Source organism: Acomys minous (genome assembly GCF_964271855.1).
Source record: "Acomys minous genome assembly, chromosome: 5".
Classification (NCBI taxonomy): domain Eukaryota; kingdom Metazoa; phylum Chordata; class Mammalia; order Rodentia; family Muridae; genus Acomys; species Acomys minous.
In genome coordinates this window covers 130,365,580-130,385,540 of record NC_140494.1, presented here as the reverse complement: position 1 = coordinate 130,385,540, position 19,961 = coordinate 130,365,580, and the positions used below count along the sequence as shown (strand labels likewise).

Sequence of the window (19,961 nt, the reverse complement as noted above, 5' to 3'; positions counted from 1 at the left end):
GGGCGTAGCAAGCATTCTGAAGGCAACACCATGGTGCAGAAGGGAAGGATTCCTCCCGTGCCAAGCCGGCACCAGAAAGCTCATTTTCAAGTCTTTAAAGCCGATGACCTGGATGGAGAGAGAGGGGTCAGCTGCTAAGAGCCCTTGCTGCTCTCCCAGAGGACCTGAGTTTGGATGCAGATCTTTGTCGTAACATGACACGCCACGTCCAGGAGCTGTGTCTGTAACACATTCAGTACTTTTTCTGAGTCTCTTTGATGCCTCCTTTCAGGGCATCATTTACCTATCATATAAAAGAACACAGAATAATATTTATGAACTTATTTCTGCGGTGCCTCGTCACACCGAGTGGTTGGGGCAAATAATGTAAAGCAAGGTTAGCCTATCTAATCTCATCTGCCCTGCACTGTGCACCAAGAGGGCGTAGTTCTGAAACTATAAGCACTCACTTGTGTGTTGAAACATCTGAGGTCACAATGTTGGCATGAAAGAAAGGGCTGTTTGGAATTTGGAAAAGGTATTGACATAGAGGCACACTGCCATGTGGTAGTTACTAAGTGTCCTGCGAATGGGGAGAAAGAGACAGTTTGCTCCTCAGAGCTGGTCTGTGAGGTTTACATTATGATCATGACTTTTGTGAAAATGGGGAAACTGAGGGACAAAGCTGGTAATTCCCTACTGAAAGTTCCACGGCTGCTAAGTGATAGAAGAGAAATAGAAACTTAAAGGCCTCTAACTCCGGGGTCTTTAACTCAACCCTGACCTCAAATCTCTCTCAAGAGTAAGGAAAAGACCTTCATTACTGCTTGCCCTGAGTGCCAAGTCAGGGAGCCAGCTCCTTCCTTGGGTGGATCTCCCAGACTAACACAGGTACCTCAGTCAAGCCAATGTCTGAATCCCCTTCACAACAAAGTGATGAGGATGAGGATGAGGATGTTAGACTTTGAGATAGAAAAGGTTTCTGGGTTACATATAGGAAGAAATAGGAGCTGCCAAGACTTATCTGGAAGATAGTCAAATGTGAGGACCAGGACCATCTAAAGCAACCATTCTCGAACTATGGGTCGCAACACCTTCGGGCAGATGGGATGACCCTTTAACAGGGGTTGCATATCAGATACATTATGACTCATAAAAGCAGCAAAAATTACAGTTATGAAGTAGCAATTAAATAATTTTTGGCTGGGGTCACCACAAGCAACATGAGGAACTATGTTAAAGCATCAAGGTGGGCTGGAGAGATGGCTCAGGGGAAGAGCACTGGCTGCTCTTCCAAAGGTCATGAGTCCAACTCCCAGCGACCACATAGTGGCTCCCAAACATCTATAATGAGATCTGGTGCCCTCTTCTGGCCTGCAGGTGTACATGCAGACAAAACACTGTATACATAATAAATAAATAAATAAATCTTTTTTTTTTTTAAGGGTCAAAGTATCAGGAAAGGTGAGAACCACTGATCTAAAATAAGAGAAGATGAATGGCTTCAAAACCTGGTCGAGGCTGGGCGAGGTGGCGCACGCCTTTAATCCCAGCACTCCGGATTGAGGCAGAGGCAGGCAGATTGCTGTGAGTTCAAGGCCAGCCTGGTCTAATAAGCAAGTCCAGGACAGGCAAGGGTACACAGAGAAACCCTGTCTTGAAAAACAAAACAAAACAAAAAAAACTCTTGGTTGAGGAAAGAGGAGTATGAAATAGAATCCCTAGTTGGAAGGCATCAACTTCAGGAAGATGTACCTAGGACCAGGAAGGAGAACCCACAGGTACGGAACGTGAAGTAACTCCTTTTCGGAGGGAGTAGCTTTTAGGTAGAAGAAGTTTGGTTATAAGACTTGAGGAGTTGATAAAGGCAGCCAGTTCCGTGTTCCAGTCCATGTTTTCTAAGATCCCAAGATTCCGCACTTGTAGAACTTCCTGCCAAGGAGGCATGCACAGGTGCCAAACGGGAGTAAAACAGTGCCTTTCACACTGTAAACTGAAAAGCAGGCGTCTTGGTTATGAGCCAGAGTGAGCCTGGAATGTGAGTCATCATCCAGAATCTTTGTTTCTTTTCCTCCCCCTCCTCTCCTTTTTCTCTTCACTCCTATCTCCACCCATCCTTTATTTTCCCTTCTTTCCCCCATTTTCTTACTTTTACTTGAGTCAGGGTCTCACTATGGACCCCAAGGTGTCTTGACACTTCTGTAGGCCAGGTTGACCTTGAACGTTCGGCCTTCCTGTCTCAGACTCTTGAGAGTAGGGATGACTGAAGTGCCATCTTGTCAAGAATGAAGACACCATATTGAGTTTCAATCCATTCCAGGCAGTTTAAAAAAAAAATCTTCTTTCAGAGGAGAGTCATATTTAACAAACAATATTTCTATCTATTCTTTGAGGCAAGTTTAATTTTGTTTGATGTAACTATAAATTTCATTCACCTATCAATGTATTTTGATCACATCCGCCCTTTCCCCATCCTTCCCCAAACAACCTCCCCTACGAACGCTTTCCCAACTTCACCCTACACCTCATTCTTCTTCACCCGCTGAGTGTAATTAGTGCTGCTTGCATGTGAGGGACCCAGAGGCCACCCATTAGAGCTTGGGCAACCTACCAGTGGCCACGCCCCCAAAGAAAACCAACTCTCCCTTTTCCAGCAGCCGTCAGCTGGGTTGGAGCCTCGTGACCCCCTCTTCCAGCCATGGTAGTGACTGCCTTGACCTTGCGCAGGTGACCACAGCCGCTGTGAGTTAATGGGTGTGGCAGCCATGCCACGTCCAGAAGTCCACATTTCCCACAACACGCCTCTCCATCCTCACATCTGACATGCCTTCTGTTCCCTCTTTCCTGATGGTACCTTAGCCTTGTGCATATAGAATTATACAGGCCCTACTCAGGGCTGAGGGCTGATTGGCACTTATTCTCTAAGAGCGTTTTTCAGACTTTCATTGCCATCTTTATATGGGCCAACAGTTACAGGACTTGTGTATAATAAGACTTATCTCACTCATTCACACTTAACAACATTCTATCACATTCTAGGAATCTTCTATTCTTCACTTTCTTCAAGTTTCCCTACAGGTGAACCCTATTTTTGATGTAAAGTATCCTGACAAAACACTTGACTCTATTTTTCTATATCATGCATACAAACCCAAAGCAAACCTCCCAGTTCTTCTTTGGGCCAGACTTTTGGCCCTGACCTGCCTTGTGCTCAAATGAAATCAATGGGCAGCACATTCTAGTGTGAAGAGATAGAGCAAGGGTTTGTATTCGGCAAAGGTGACTATAGAGAGTCGCTGGGCCCTTCATGCCTTAGTATGGCAAAGCAATTTTGTTACATACCCACAGAACCAACTCCCCCATCCCCCATCCCCCATCCCCCACCCCCATCCCCCACCCCCATCCCCCACCCCCATCCCCCACCCCCCATCCCCCATCCCCCATCCCCCACCTCTGCCAACTCCGTGACTATTAATTTATCTACAAGAAAGTAGGAGTGAAAAAAAAGAAGAAGAAGAAAGAAAAGAAAGTGGGAGTGTTGCTAAGTTAATTTCTTTGAAAACAATTTGCCAAATGAAGTGATTGGTACTTACCAACCAACTGGGCCTCGTTTTTGCTTCAATTTCACCCTGGGTTACTTGATAAGACAGAAGTTGTGTACACTGGTCAAACTTGCCAAAACCATGTTCAGGAAGATGCTAAATGGTGGAAGAGAAATATATGTCATCTCCATTGGCTGCTGCTTCTTTGAAACAGGGTTTCTCTATGTAGCCCTGCCTGTCCTGGAACTTGCTCTGTAGACCAGGCTGGCCTCGAGCTCATGGGGATCTGCCTGCCTCTGCCTCCCGAATGCTGTTCATTGGCTGTTTAATTGGAAAAAGAGCATCTTGGGCTCCAGGGCTCTCTTTCCTCAATCTTCCTGTGCAAGAGACTATGTGCCAAGTACATAGTCATTCAAAAAACATTGAGTAGTGCAGTGTGGTGGCACACATCTGTAACCTTAGCATTAGGGAGGCTGAGGCAGGAGGAGTTTTGCATTCAAGGTAAGCTTGGACCATGTCATTGAACCCTACTTTAAAATGTGTATCAAGTGTTTGCTGAACTGAACAAAATCAATGGAGAAAACAAAAATAATAAATCACACTATATAAACAACATAGGCAATGTGTCCAGTCAATATGTTTGCAGATAGCAAGTCAAACCAGTTCCAAGGTATTTACAGTTTTCCAAGTACCAAATATAAAACACATTTAAAGTTACAGACAAAGTGCTTATGTGAGGGTATTCTGGTAACCATTTTGAAGCAATAGATTATAGTGTTTTCCTTCTTGTCTTTCAAAAAACACCAAATGTCAACCGTCAAAAGGCTTTGATATAGAAGCAAACATGCACTGGAGAGCCTTGCTTCACTTAGTCAACACTCTTTCCTTAAACAAATGTTCTCTGAGCCAATGTTCATCATCTTTGGACCCAAAAGATCAATGACTGAAGCTTGGGGAGGCCATGAAAGGTCAGGATCTGAGGATGCCCTATTTGTACACAGCGCATCTTTGACTGTGCCCACTCAGATGCCTCAGGCAAAATGAGCTGACTTTAAATAGCTTATGTGATCATTAGTCAATGACCTTTCTTTTCAGCTGGGAAAGCTACTCAGCTAAGTGGGGAGATTTGATGAATTATTTAGAAATAAATCTGTCTCATGTCAGCAGATTAAAAACTCTAGCAGCTAAAAGCGTCAAACCTGAGACCCAAGTTCAAATCCCCAGGATCTGTGTGCTACCATGAGGGAAAGGAAAGAACTGACAGAGCAAGTTGTCCTCTGACCTCCACATGAGCATCTTGGCACACTCACGCACGCACGCACGCACGCATGCGCGAGAGCACGCGCGCGCGCGCGCGCGCACACACACACACACACACACACACACCAAATTTAAAAAATGTTTAAAGAAAAAAAGATGAAAGAAAAAACTATCCAGACAGGCAGGGATGGAGTCTCCTGGTCTGTGGGTTACACAGGAAGATGCAGAGTTGCTTCACACAGCATCTGTCCATCAGAAACACGACATTTGAAGACACACTTTTGCTCTCTCTCAAGGGTGAAGATGTTGCAGCAAGGATGAGCTCTACAGTGAGTTCTGGTGACCAGATCCATTCAAAACTACATTTTGGGGCTGGAGAGATGGCTCAGAGGTTTAAGAGCACCGTCTGCTCTTCTGAAGGTCCCGAGTTCAATTCCCAGCAACAACATGGTGGCTCACAACCACCTGTAATGAGATCTGGTGCCTTCTTGTGGTGGGCAGGCACACGTGTGGGCAGAATACTGTGTAAGTAATAAATAAATCTTTTTTCTTTTAAACCCTACATTTTGTTTTCAGGTTTCTGGAGGCCACTGAAATGTATTTTTCCACTCACTAGTAAGTAAATGTTTTGATTTGTAAGATCACCCCCTGTAATTTCAGAAGGTATGTAACACTTTCCCTGCATTTGTATCTCATTGTCTTCTAGAAGGCAATGGAGAGCCATAGAAATGATCCTCAGGAAAGGATGCCAAGCCTTCTCTGAGAACAAGGTCAGGGGTCACCTGCCTGAGAAGCAGATGGATGGCCTCTTCTGTTCCTTTCTCTCTACCATTTTGCAACAGATAAGCTGTTAGGAGAGCTCTAAACACTGGTCCTCTGTGTATAATGGCCCCCACAAGAATTATAATTTCATGTTAGAAACTTCTAGAGGAAATGTATTCTGCCGTGGCACTTTTATTGGCCTGATACATATATATGTTTGATGGCATGACTGGAGAGATAGCCCAGGAGTTAAGACCACTTCCTGCTCTTGCAGAAGACCTGGGTTCTGTTCCCGGCACAGGTTGCTCACAACTGCCTGTAACTCCAAGTTAAGAAATCTGTATACATAATAATAAATAAATAAATCTTTAAAAAAGAAAGAAAGAAAGAAAGAAATCTGATGCCCTTTTCTGGCCTCTGAGAGCACTGTGCACATATGAACACATCCACACTCAAATACACACATAAAGGTAAAAATAATAATAAATTATTGTCCAGGTTACAGTTACTTGCTAGAACAAGGAATTCCCAGGCTCTTAGAACTGGATGAAGAGCGAACATACAAACTAGCACAAAATGGCAGGGGAGGGCGCTGTGGTATCTCCGCATTGGCAGAGCTCAGAATGCAAGCAAGGGCTCATGTTCCATTTGCCCAACAATCAGAGATGCTGTGTTCAGCTTCTTTGCTAGTGAGTGGCGCTGGGGTGGGAGAGTACATGGAAATACTGGGAAATAAAACACTCGGATCCTTCCTAGATGAACTCTATCTTTATCCCCAACCTAGAGAACAGCTAGGGCTCCCACCATAGCAGCCTTGCAGCTGTAGCACTGACTGGCCTGCCGCTGACTGCTGCCGGCAGTGCGCCATGGTCCAGCCACGTGCCTTTGTTGTTTTGCAGCACTGGAAATGGGAATGCACTGGATAACTCCTGGCCTGTGTGACCTGCTGTGTGCCATTGGGAGAAGCACATGACTGGGACAGTGGACTCTATCCAGGCCCAGCGACAGGGTACAGGACAAGTGTATGACCCCAGCCTTACTCTCATAGTAAGCTGCAATTATATTCAAGAACTCTTTCCCTAATTTTAGGTGTTTATTCTACAAATAACATAGTCATAAAGAAACTCTGAAAGGATGGATTAAGCCCCCTCCCCCCTCTATAATCCCAAACTCCCTTTCCTAGTTTGGCTAAGCACAATTTCCTCACGTGCTTAAGCAATAGTGGTAGTTTATTGTGACTAGGGGTCCAGAGGTTGAAACTGGAATTCCCACTTTCTCATTTGCCTGCAGCATGACTTTGGGCAGACCACTGTTCTTGCCTGGTCTCCAGTTTCCTCATGCTTGAAGGAAGGGCTCTCTTCTCCAACTCAGCAAGTTCTGTGTTGTCCAGAGCCAGCCCAGGGTCATTCAAGGCTAAAAGAATCTACTGGCTGAGGCAAAATTCTGATGCCCCATTCCAAAGCTAAACTTCCTCATTTCAGCCTCTGCATAACTTCCTCATTTCAGCCTCTGCATAACCTCCTCCTTTCGACCTCTGCATAACCTCCTCCTTTCGACCTCTGCATAACCTCCTCCTTTCGACCTCTGCAGATGTTGTTTAGCCGGGTTGGCTCGGGACTTTCCAAGAGATAGTTAGCTAAAATAAGATAGGAATTGTTTCAAGATGAACCACAGGATGTTCCCCTGCTGAGATCACCTGGAGGCATTCTCAGACCCCTCCCCTACTGCTTGGCTCCTGCTTTCACCCCATATAAGCTTTTGCTTTTGATTCAATAAACAGACCTTGATAGGAGTTCTACTTGGTCTCGTCTCCTTCTTTCTCGTCCCATCTTTTCAGGTATGGCTCCCCTCGCGACCCCGTAATTACTGGTCCTGCTGGGCGGGACAAGTGGCGCCCAACGTGGCCACGAGGTACGAGCCCTCTACCACGACAGAGACCCTTCATGGGAAATAATTCAGAAACGCCGCGGTCAAGTCTCTCGCCGAGGTCAAAAGTACCTCCGATCGTCTCGGGTGCGGGCCTGCTGCTCACAGGACCTCTCCGCACTTAGGTAAGTGTTCATCTCTGTCAATAAGATGGGTTAAAGTCTCTCAAAGGAGGCGTAATTTATTCGCCACCTTAAAATTTTTCTCAGGGAAAGAGGAGTTAGAGTTAAAAAAGCCCTTGTAAGCATTAGCTTTTCTTACAGAGATTCAAACAGTCCTTCAGGACACAGGGAACTCGGGTATTGCTTTATAATCGTCATGTCAAATTTTATGTCTATGTCTGTAAATTTGTTTACTTTTTACTGTTTCATTTTTCTATGTCTTGATAGAGGGCTAAGCTTTACTCGCTGGCCAATTTTCTAAAACAGTGCAGCACAACATGGCACACACAGCCTATGAGACAGTAAGAGTATTGCCTCTGAGGCAGGAGCAGGCCTGCCCTTTCCAGGGCCTGGACCCAGACACAGTGGCTGCCTGTGGGGCTTGCCTCTTACAGAACAGGCATGGCTGCAAACATGTGACAAGTTGAAAAAGCACAGTCTAAGAAATAGAGTTTATTGCCTAAAATTTAGAATTTTCTTGCTTAATTTTTTTGCTTGTAAGTGACTAACAGTTTTTCAAATTGGTCTAGCAAATAGAGTTAATTCCAAATTCCTTAGCTACAAGGTGTTTATAATTTTCTTGTTTATTTGCTTAATGTTTACTTGAAATATTTCTAAAAAATTTTAGGTGCTCAAATAAGAGATATGAACTAGTTTTGTCCTTGGAAACAAACATTTATAGCTGAGAGTTTCCAGCTTAGATCCAACTAACTAAATAAGTCCAGGGCTAATATTTCCTTGAGCCAGATAATTTTACAGACACTGCTCCTAGTTATCTGTGGGCTTGACTCCTACAGAGCAGAGATGGCTACAGACACGTGGCTAGTTGGAGAGGCGGAACTAGGAGGCTGATAGATTTCTAAACTAGGCTAGGGAATGTAGTTAACTACCTAGGACTTAGAATTTTCTTGTTTCCCTGATTAATTTTTGTTTGAGATGTTTAAAAATTTTTTTTACTAAAATTAGAATAAAACAATTAAACAAGTCATGGTGGCACATGCCTTTAATCCCAGCACTCGGGAGACAGAGACAAGCAGATCTCTGTGACAGGGCATGGTGGTGCACACCTTTAATCCTAACACTTGGAGATTAACAGAGACAGAACTCTTAAATTTCAACCTGATCTCCACAGAGCGTGATCTACTGATAAGCTAATTTTCTTACAAAGATGTAAGTTTTTAAACTTATATTAGACTTAAGGATTGTTTTTTCACTGTATCCCCTGCACCCCAGGCAGATAAGATCTCCTGGAGAAGTGATGCCCCTGTCTGGGTAGACCAGTGGCCTCTGACACCCCCTAAATTACAGGCTGCCCTAGCTTGTGTTGAGTCTGCCATTAACAACCAAACTATCTCCTTTTTTGACCCGACTAAACCCTTACAATTCATTGTCCTTCCCACCCCTTTTACGCCCACGGGGGTGTTTTGGCAGGGCGCCCCCCTTTACTGGGTACACCTCCCTTCGGAATCGTCTAAGGTTCTTGCCACCTACCCATCTCTGGTGGCCCAACTCATAAAGGATGGCCGCTTACAATCGAGAAAAATCTTTGGAAAAGACCCTGACATTTTGATCCTCCCCTATACCCCAGCTCAGATTAATTGGCTATTTATCAATTCTGATATCTGGGCCATTAATTGCATAGATTTTCAAGGCAAAATCGATAACCATTATCCCCCCGATAGGTTGCTTCAATTCCTTTACAAAATGCCTATTATTTTCCCTAAAAGGACGAAACTGTCCCCTATCTCCCAGGCTAGTTTAGTTTTTACGGATGGATCTTCTAATGGTATAGCAGCTGATTCCATTGATGGAGTAACCACTCGTGTGTCTTCCCCTTTTCTTTCGGCACAGCTAGTTGAGTTATATGCTATAATACAGGTATTTACAGCCCTCCCAGACCATTCCTTTAACCTATATATCGACAGCGCCTACATTGCCTGTTCGGTCCCCTTGCTAGAAACAGTGCCTCACATAAAACCTACCACTAATGCTGCCCCATTATTTGCGGCATTACAAAGCCTTATCCATCGGCGCACCAAACCCTTTTTTGTTGGACATATTAGGGCTCATTCTGGACTCCCTGGACCTCTTGCCAAGGGAAACCGGTTAGTCGATGCCGCCACCCAGATGGTCGGGTCTATTCAGGTTCAAGATTATCCCTCTGATCTAATTTCCCAAGCCCAACAGGCCCACGAGCTCCACCATCTTAATGCCCACACCCTTAGGTTGCGGTTCAAAATTACCAGAAAACAGGCTAGACAGATAGTTCGTAATTGTAAGAGTTGTTTGACTTTTCTCCCCGAAGCCCACTTCGAGGTCAACCCTCGAGGACTGGTCCCAGGCAAATTGTGGCAAATGGACGTTACCCATGTTGCCTCTTTTGGAAAACAAAAATATGTCCATGTTACCGTTGATACGTATAGTGGCTTTCTTTACGCCTCCCTTCAAACAGGAGAGGCCACTAAAAATGTCATCAACCATGTACTGATTTGCCTCTCCGTCATGGGACAGCCCAGAACTATCAAAACAGACAATGGACCTAGATATACCAGCGCCAATTTTAAACAATTGTGCCCAATTAAACATCAAACATATTACTGACATTTCCTACAACCCACAGGGACAGGGAACTGTTGAGCGAGCTCACCAAACGCTTAAAAATATGCTGCTGAAATTACAAGGTACAGGGGGAACACTCTTCCCCACATTGGGCAATAACAAAACCCTTCTGTGCCATGCACTTTTTGTCTTAAATTTCCTTACCCTAGACAAAAATCACAGATCAGCAGCGGATCGCTTATGGCACGCTACAACCTCTCAGACTTATGCTCAAGCCTTATGGAAAGATCCATTCACCTCCCGGTGACAGGGTCCTGACCCTATTCTTATTTGAGGAAAGGGACATCGTTAACTCCTCTTCCTCTTTCATTCATCAAACACCGTGGCTTACTTAGGAAGTGGACTTATGTATGCTGGCCTTGGGAGCCAGCAAGGCCTGGGGAACCCCCTCCTATTATATGCCCCAAGATAAGCCACTGGATATCCGGCCTGAGGGTGTCCAAGCAGGATGTGATGGACAAGTGCCCAGGTACTTTTTGGGAGAAATACCCATTTATGTGTGTCCCGGGGGACACAGAGATCGCTCCCTTGGTCACAAATGCAGCTTCTCTAGTGACTTTTACTGTGCCGCTTGGGGATGTGAGACTACGGGAGATACCTATTGGAAACCTTCATCTTCTTGGGATTATATAACTGTTAAAAGAAAGGATCTCCCAGAGACAGTTGACCCCTCTGGCACACGTGACTGTAGTAATTGGTGCAACCCCCTTGTGATTACCTTCACTGACAAAGGAAAGAAAGCCACATGGGAGAATCGAGCCTAGAGTGGGGACTTAGGTTATATACAATTGGATATGATCCTGGCCTCACTTTTAAAATTAAACTACTCAAGACCATTCCCAATTCAAAACCGGTGGCCATTGGCCCAAATCAGGTCTTACAGAACCTGTGGTCTGATTCACGCCACCCAACAGCCACTGGTACACCCCATACCACCCTGTTTCAACCCACCGTACCTCCCGGTCCCTCACCTTCTGTTAATATTATCCTGACCATGGTTAATGAATCCTGGTCTGCCCTGCACGCTGTTCGTCCCAACCTTGCAGATGATTGTTGGTTATGTTATCATGCTTCCCCACCCTTTTATGAGGGTGTTGCTATCCTTAACAATCTTACTGCTACTAACGACTCCTCCCTGGTTCGCTGGAACCCAGAGGCCAGGGAAGGCATGACCCTGGCCCAAGTCTCAGGCCTGGGGCTCTGCATCAGGGGACCCAGGATGCGTTTACCCTCCGTTATTTCTCCTCTGTGTAATCAGACCCTTGAGGTCAGTGGTGGCTCCACCTACCTGGTAGCCCCAAATGATACATATTTGGCATGTTCCACTGGCCTAACCCCATTTATCGTGGTACAGCCTTTCCTACAACAATATGATTACTGTGTGCTTGTTCAGCTACTTCCTCGATTAACAGTTTATCCTACAGATGAATTTATCAACTTCTGGACTCCTCCGGGTACACCATCCAGAGTCAAACGCGAGCCCATTACAGCCGCAACCATCGCGGTTCTACTGGGGCTCGGGGCTGTCGGAGCCGGGACGGGCATTTCATCTTTAGTGATCTCCAATCAAAACTATCACCAGCTTAGTGCAGCCATAGATAAGGATATTGCTGAAATACAGGTTGCTATGGCAGCTTTAAAGGATTCGCTTTCCTCCCTTGCAGAAGTGGTACTGCAGAATAGGAGAGGGCTAGATTTGCTGTTTTTACAACAAGGGGGATTATGCGCAGCCCTCAAAGAAGAATGCTGTTTCTATACCGATAAAACTGGGATCGTAGAAGATAGCATGAGGAAGGTCAGAGAAAGTCTAGAAAATCGCAAGCGGGAGCGAGATAGAGCTGAATCCTGGTATAAAAACTGGTTTTCTGCTTCCCCTCTTCTGACTACCCTCCTCCCTTCGTTGCTGGGACCTCTTATAGGGTTCTTGTTACTAATATCTTTTGGACCGTGGGCTTTCAGAAAGATTACTGACTTTGTCAAACGCCAAATAGACTCTGCCATACAGGGACCCACCCATGTGGAAGTTCATTACCACAGGCTCGAACCACCTGACCCCGAGGCAGAAGACTGTGCCGTCCTTGATAATGCGGCTAAAAGTGGCCTCGACTTCAACAAGCTGAGACCTAAGGGCTTGAGTCGATTGTTCGCTTGAGAGGGTGCGAGGCTAAGCACTGCAGGGAACCATGCCAGACACCTCGGTAGGTTCCTGAGGAGCACGCCTGACTGCATACAGGCTGACGCGCATAAAGGATGTTACTATCCTTTTCCTGTCCTCCGCAAACATGTCTGGGAGGTTGGGGACATGTGTGACCTGAAAAAATGGCCATGCAGTGACCTCTTAACGCAACGCCCATCTTCAGGAGGGTCAGGCCTCTACTCCCCCCCCCCCTCTCTCTCTGCTTCTATTTAATAAAGAAGGGGCAGATGTCCGGAGCCAGCCCAGGGTCATTCAAGGCTAAAAGAATCTACTGGCTGAGGCAAAATTCTGATGCCCCATTCCAAAGCTAAACTTCCTCATTTCAGCCTCTGCATAACTTCCTCATTTCAGCCTCTGCATAACCTCCTCCTTTCGACCTCTGCATAACCTCCTCCTTTCGACCTCTGCATAACCTCCTCCTTTCGACCTCTGCAGATGTTGTTTAGCCGGGTTGGCTCGGGACTTTCCAAGAGATAGTTAGCTAAAATAAGATAGGAATTGTTTCAAGATGAACCACAGGATGTTCCCCTGCTGAGATCACCTGGAGGCATTCTCAGACCCCTCCCCTACTGCTTGGCTCCTGCTTTCACCCCATATAAGCTTTTGCTTTTGATTCAATAAACAGACCTTGATAGGAGTTCTACTTGGTCTCGTCTCCTTCTTTCTCGTCCCATCTTTTCAGGTATGGCTCCCCTCGCGACCCCGTAATTACTGGTCCTGCTGGGCGGGACACTGTGTGCCATGGGCATGCTAGGTCCTGAGTGGACAGTGAATGCAGATTCTAACCTTCAGGCACTGCAGTATAGCAAGAGACATGGACAGTTATGACACTGTCACTTATACACCCCCTTTGTACCTATTTAGAGGGTAGAGGCCTTAGCTAGATACTTTCTGCAAATGTATGATCAGCTGTGATGAAATATTTGTGTGTACGTGCATAAATATGTGCACCTGTGTGTGCAGTCATGTGACTACATGAATATGACATGCATGTGGAAGCCAGAGGGCAACCTCTGGTGCTCATTCTTTGTTTGTTTGAGATAGGAACTCTCCTAGGGCTGTGGTGGCGCACGCCTTTAATCCCAGCACTTGGGAGGCAGAGGCAAGCAGATTGCTGTGAGTTCAAGGCCAGCCTGGTCTACAAATGAGTCCAGGACAGCCAAGGCTACACAGAGAAACCCTGTCTCGAAAAACCAAAAGAAAAAGTGATAGGAACTCTCACTGGCGTGGTACTCACCAATTAGGCTAGGCTGCCTGGCCAGTGAACCCTGGGAATTCAGCCATGTCTCCTTCCCCAAGGCTGATTAAAAGCCTATACCACCATGCTTGACCTTTTTTTTTTTTTAAAGTAGCTCTGGGTTATTATTATGCTTGTATGTCAAGTACTTTTTCCACAGAGCTATTGCCCCCATCGGTGAAGAGCTAATCTTAGAACGATACCTACAAGTTGGCCTTCTATGGGATAATTTCACTGTGAGATGTTCTGTGTCTTTCCTGTAAAGAAAACATTCTGTAGGATTTTTGTTGTTTTGTTTTGTTTATGGTTTATGGACTTACAGTAAAGTGGGGTGGTGTTTCTGATGCAGAACACCTGGCATGGCTCTGTAGAAATGCTCAGGGTTCTGTCTGTTGCCCCTTCTCAAAAGCACATCCATCTCACATGAGCCTCAAGGGAACACTGTTCTTTTTTTGGTTGTTTATTTTATTTTATTTTATTTTATTTTTTAAAGATTTATTTATTATGTATACAGATCTCATTATAGATGGTTGTGAGCCAACATGTGGCTGCTGGGATCTGAACTCATGACCTTTGGAAGAGCAGTCAGTGCTCCTAACCTCTGAGCCATCTCTCCAGCCCTGGTTGTTTATTTTAATATTTTATTAATTTATTCATATTACATCTAAATTGTTAGCCCGTCCCTTGTATCCTCCCATTCCTCCCTCCCTCCCTCTTTCCCCCTACTCCCTTCCCCTATGTCTGTGACTGAGGGGGACCTCCTCCCTCTGTTTATGCTCATAGGGTATCAAGTCTCTTCTTGGCTATGATGCCAGCCAAGGACAATACGGGAAGTAAACTTCGAACCCCTACCCAGATCTAGCCGATGGACAGGACATTCTCCACCGTTGAGTAGAGAGTGGGGACTGACTTTCACACGAACTCTGGTGCCCCATTTTTGACCATGTCCCCTTGATGGGGAGGCCTGGTGGCACTCAGAGGGAGGATAGCAGCCCACTGTTCTTTATCTTGTACCTGAACTCCTGATCCAGCAGTTACAGAGAGGAGGATCTCAGGACAAGGAAAGGACGGGATGCAGCACTGTTGATAAAAGCCCTTCCTGGGTGTGAGTAATGTCTGCCTTCCTCCAACAGTCACAGTGACAAACCAAGGTATTCTGGGGTCATGTAAATGCCCCTGTGCTAGGGCTCCTGGGTAAAACAAGCTACAACCATGGGGATCTTGGAGAGGGACAGCTCCTGTAAAATGGGATCATCACAGCACCTGTTATAGGCTGCATCCACTCCAAACTCTTAGCTGGCCTCAAACTCACAGAGATCCACCTGCCTCCGCCTCCCGAGTGCTGGGATTAAAGGCATGTGCCACCACGCCCAGCTGAGAATGGTTTTCAAAACCAACTCTATGGCTAACAGACAACAGAAGCATTCCCATGTCTGATTCGGGTCCCATTTATTGTCAAAGCATCTTATCCTGTTGTTGTGGTAAAGTTCATTAACTCACACAGTGCAGGTCCACTTGAGCCCCTTAGGCCACACTAAGAAATATGAAAGAACACTTCTGTTTGAGGAAACCATGATCTAAGTGCATTATACACACTGGGGTGATAAGGGCCTGGCTGTAAGGGCCACATGAATAATCCAAGTTATATAAATTGAGGTGTGGGTGATGCACTGGTGAGGCTAGGACTCACACATTGGTTTGGAAGGCTGGAGAGGTGGATGGCTTAGTGGCAAAGAGCACTGCTGCCCTTACAGAGGACCCAGATTGGGGTCTCAGCGCCCATATCAACCAGCTCACAGCCCACTGTAACTCCAGCTGCAGGGCATCTGGCCTTCCCTCTTGTCCTCCATGGGCACTGCACTCACATGCTTACACATCCCAACATAATTACAAATAAAGTCATAGTTTTAAAAAAAAGGAAATGGCTTTAGTTCTCAAAAAGTGAGGTGACTAGGGTTTGTACAGGAAGACTAACAGGAATAAGATTCTAGATGAAAAGATATATCACAGGCAGGAGCTTGTAGGCGAGTGAGCAAGGCGTATTGTGAAATCGATGAGTCAGGTGAGATAAAATTTCACGTTGAGAATATACATATGTATGTATATATGTATATATAAACACACACATATATACAAATAGAAATATATTTTTTTGTTTGTTTTGCTTTATTTGTTTGTTTTTCCAGACAGGGTCTCTCTGTGTAGCCTTGGCTGTCCTGGACTCACTTTGTAGACCAGGCTGGCCTTGAACTCACAGCGATCCACCTGCCTCTGCCTCCCAAGTGCTGGGATTAAAGGCGTGTGCCACCATGCCATGTTGAGAATATTAAGGTGTATATTTGGGCAGTTACAGAGGATTCCTATTTGTTGGGTGTCTTGGCCCAATTTCTGCTGCTATAACAAAATATCTGAGAACTATAGAGAAAAAAGAGGCGTATTTAGCTCAGGGTCCTGGTATGGGCCTTCTTCCTACGTGACACATTTTGCATGATAAAAGAAAGCAAGTATGCCACTTACACTGTAGCCCATTAGCCCATAGATAAATTCATTCGCTCATCAGGGACAATCTTCCATGAACCAGATGCCAGTCTCAGCTCTCGGCACTAATGCACTGGGTACCAAATTCCCAGTGAATGAACTTCTTATGGAGCACCACAGTGGAGTATCTTAGTCTGGTTATTGCCTTATATATAATGGGGGAACTTCTGAGTTTTACAAGAGGAGAAAGTACAAAGAACAACGTTTTAACACATTTCACCTACAAGATGACTCCAACGGGGGGGTGGGGAGAGCTCATTTAGTGCATCTCAAATATCATTTTTTCTTTTCAATTCAAAACTAAGAGGCTCGAGAGCAGACTCGGTGGTTTCTAAGAGCCCTTGCTGCCCTTCCACAGGGTCAGAGTTCATCTCCCAGCACCCACTGTGCCCATCTCACAGTCAACTCTAGCCACAGGGGACCCTGATGCTCTCTGCCAACCTCCACGGGCACCCGTGTGAATATGCACACACCTGCACACAGAAATACACATGTGTACATAAATTTAAAACTACAAAAATAAATCCTGTGTTTCTTTTAATTATTTCTCTAAATCTTGACATTTAAAGTTTTGACCTTGTTTACTAAGAAGACTAAAATCTTTCCAGTAATGTTGAGAAGCCACTTAAGCTTCAAGATCTGACGGCTTGGAACATTGACACATGAATCGTTGTGGAAGGGCAAGAATTTACTAAGATGTTCTTGTGTGCAAAGCTGTATTTACACATTAAAGCTGTAAACTATACTAGCAACGAGAGAGTCTTGCTTACTATCTGCTGGTTAGCCAGCATCTGTGCTTGTAAAACGACCTTGTACTGGAAAAATAAATAAAGAACTCTACAAGACTGAACATAAACATACAATGTAGATCTAATTTTTATTTAACAGGCTGAAAACTGAGGGGCAAGCAAAAATATAGCAAACCAACCCAAACATGGGAGTGGTAACTATTATGTAAAGCAGAAGACATAAAACATTTATTGTTCAAAGGGGGAAATTAACTTTAGCAAAAAAAAAAAGAAAAAACATAGCTTATGAGGAAGCAGTAGTGATGATGAAAACTCATACAGAAACAGCTGAGAGGGCAGAGAAGCAACCTACATACAGCAGTTTCTCATAAATATAGATATACATGTGTATATGTACACAGATGTACATGTGTGCACATCTATACATGTATATGAAGAAATATATTTCAGAAATTGGCCTATAGTTCTAAGAGCTCTCTTGGCAACCTCTGACAGATTTATTGCTTCATTCCTGAAGCTTGGAGTTAATAAAAGGACCAGGAAGAGAAGACGGGTAGTGGTGGGGGACATCAAGAGTACTCTGGAACCTGCCATCATCACCTGGGGTTTATGAGAAACAGATGACACCAACCAGAATTCATCAGTTCCAACTGCCTCTCACCTTGATGACATGGCCCACAGAAGCTAGAAAGCTTCATTGTGGAGTTCAACATGCCCACACCTCGTGTGGGAGTTGAAGAGAATGAAGGAAGATCCAGGCAAGGTGGAGAGGCTGCAGGTGTGGGTGTGGCCTCCTACCAACCAGGTGTGAGCCATCAAATGAGTGACAACTCGGGAACTGCAAACAGATGCTGTCTCAGCCCTGTCCTCAGAAGCTCTCGCAAGATTCTCTCTTAGGAAGCACCCTTACAAGAGATATAGAGAAAGAGAATTGGGGAAATACACTTGGCTCACCAGAGTCACGGACAGCATTGACATGGACAGAAACACTTTTCACGGTAGCTGGAAGCACAGCCACCATCTTGGAAGCTTCAAGCATTCTTTCCCCAGAACTGGACAGGTAAAGAGGGCAAGCAGAACTCTAAGATGGCCCCTGGGCTTCCCAACTTAGTGTACACACTATAGCCCGACTAGGCATGAGCCTGACTTTGTGAGCAGAATGAGAACTTGCCTGTGACTAAGTTATCTGAGAAGGCACAGAGCACCCCAGAGGAGAGGTTCCCAAATCTGTTGACTTTGAGTTGAATCTAGCTAAGTAGGTGAGCCCTTGAAGTGAACTGAAATCTTCTAAAAGTAAGTGATTGCAGTCCGAAAAGATGGCTGGAGGTGGGGGTTGGGGTTGGGGCTGGGGTGTGGATGGGGGGGTGGGGGGTGTCACATCGTAAAAACCAAAGGACAGCTGCTAGCAACCCACAGCCAATTGCTGGCCACACAATGAAAACCTTAGTCTTTCAACAACAAAGAAAGGAAGTAGGGCCAACGCCCTGAAGATGCTCACACACTGATCTTTCTCAGTTCAAGCCTCCAGATAAAAGATATAGCCGGCCAACACCTTGATCTCAGTCTCACGAGGTCCTGAGCAAAGAAGCATCTACGCCAAGCTGGATTACTGGCCCCTTGAATCTGTGCCATAATACATGACTGTAAATTGAATTAAGTTTGAGATGATGCTTGATTACTGGCAATTTGTTGTGCAACATAAGATACTAACCCAGCTGGGCGTGGTGGCACACGCCTTTAATCCCAATGCTTGGGAGGCAGAGGCAGATGGATCTCTGTAAGTTCGAGGCCAGCCTGGTCTACAGAGTGAGTCCAGGACAGCCAGGGCTCCACAGAGAAACCCTGTCTTGAAAAACCAAAAAAAAGAAAAGAAAAAAAAAAAAGAAACTATGCAGTAATTATAACAAAGTAGTACAAATCTAAATAATCATAGCTTTGAATTTATGAATATATAACTTTGTGCAATGCAAAAACAGGCATTGGAAGTTTCCAGAACATTAAAAGCTTTGATCATATATTAACCCTCAATGACTTTTAAAAGATATTCCAAAAAGCTGAAATCTTAGACAATACATTCTCTAAATATTTAGAAATAAAGCTAGATAGGAAAAATAAAACTTTCCTGAATAAATGCTCATGAAATCGGACTATGGACAATTATTTGGCCTTATCCATTGTATGGTACGCAAAGCTACTCAGTAGTGAACCATTTAACAATGTGATTGGTTAATAACATAAAAACAGAAGAACTTATTTAACATAAACTCATTCAGTACCCCAAAGCCACCTGATGAAATTCACTGACAATCCATGCTTAAAATTTCATTGTAGAAGCTGGGTGTGGGGTGTGGTGGCACACACCTTTAATCCCAGGACTTGGGAGGCAGAAGCAGGTGGATTGCTGTGAGTTCAGGGCCAGTCTGGTCTACACAGCAAGTCCAGGACAGCCTGGGCTACATAGAGAAACCCTGTCTCAAAAAACAAAACAAAACAAAAACACATCACAGAGGGGCTGGAGCCATGGCTTGGAGGTTAAGAGTTCATTCTGGAAGAATAACAAAATAAGAAGTTTCTAAAATATAATTGGGCTATCATTTGTTTTATAGCTGATTTCTCAACTTCTTTATGTGCCTTGTTTTTAGAATAATTTCAGAGATTAAATGTTGCTTTAAAATATAGTACTTTAGGGGGCTGGATGGATAGCTCAGAGGTTAAAAGCACTGGCTGGTCTTCCAATGGTCCCGAGTTTAACTCCCAGCAACCACATGGTGGCTCACAACCATCTATAATGAAATCTTATGCCCTCTTCAGGTGCGTGGCTGTACATGCAGACAAAACACTGTATACATAATAAATAAATATTTTTTAAAACTATGATACTTTAATTTTGTTAGATTGACAAATATGTTAATGTAGTTAAATTCTTTTTTGTTTGTTTTTTGTTTTTTTGAGACAGGGTCTCTCTGTGTAGCCTTGGCTGTCCTGGACTCA

The 19,961-nt window shown here is 44.7% G+C and overlaps 1 long non-coding RNA gene across 1 annotated transcript in view; it reads right to left on the bottom strand.

Annotated features, from left to right (window-relative positions):
- Positions 1-252: 252 nt before the first annotated feature.
- Positions 253-19,961, bottom strand: part of LOC311598006 — a 69,912-nt gene continuing 50,203 nt past the window's right edge. The window contains exons 3-5 of the long non-coding RNA XR_014779433.1: positions 3,573-3,677; positions 2,129-2,254; positions 253-283 (exon numbers count right to left, since the gene is read on the bottom strand). This is a non-coding gene — a long non-coding RNA (uncharacterized lncRNA). The remainder of the gene's footprint in view (positions 284-2,128; positions 2,255-3,572; positions 3,678-19,961) is intronic.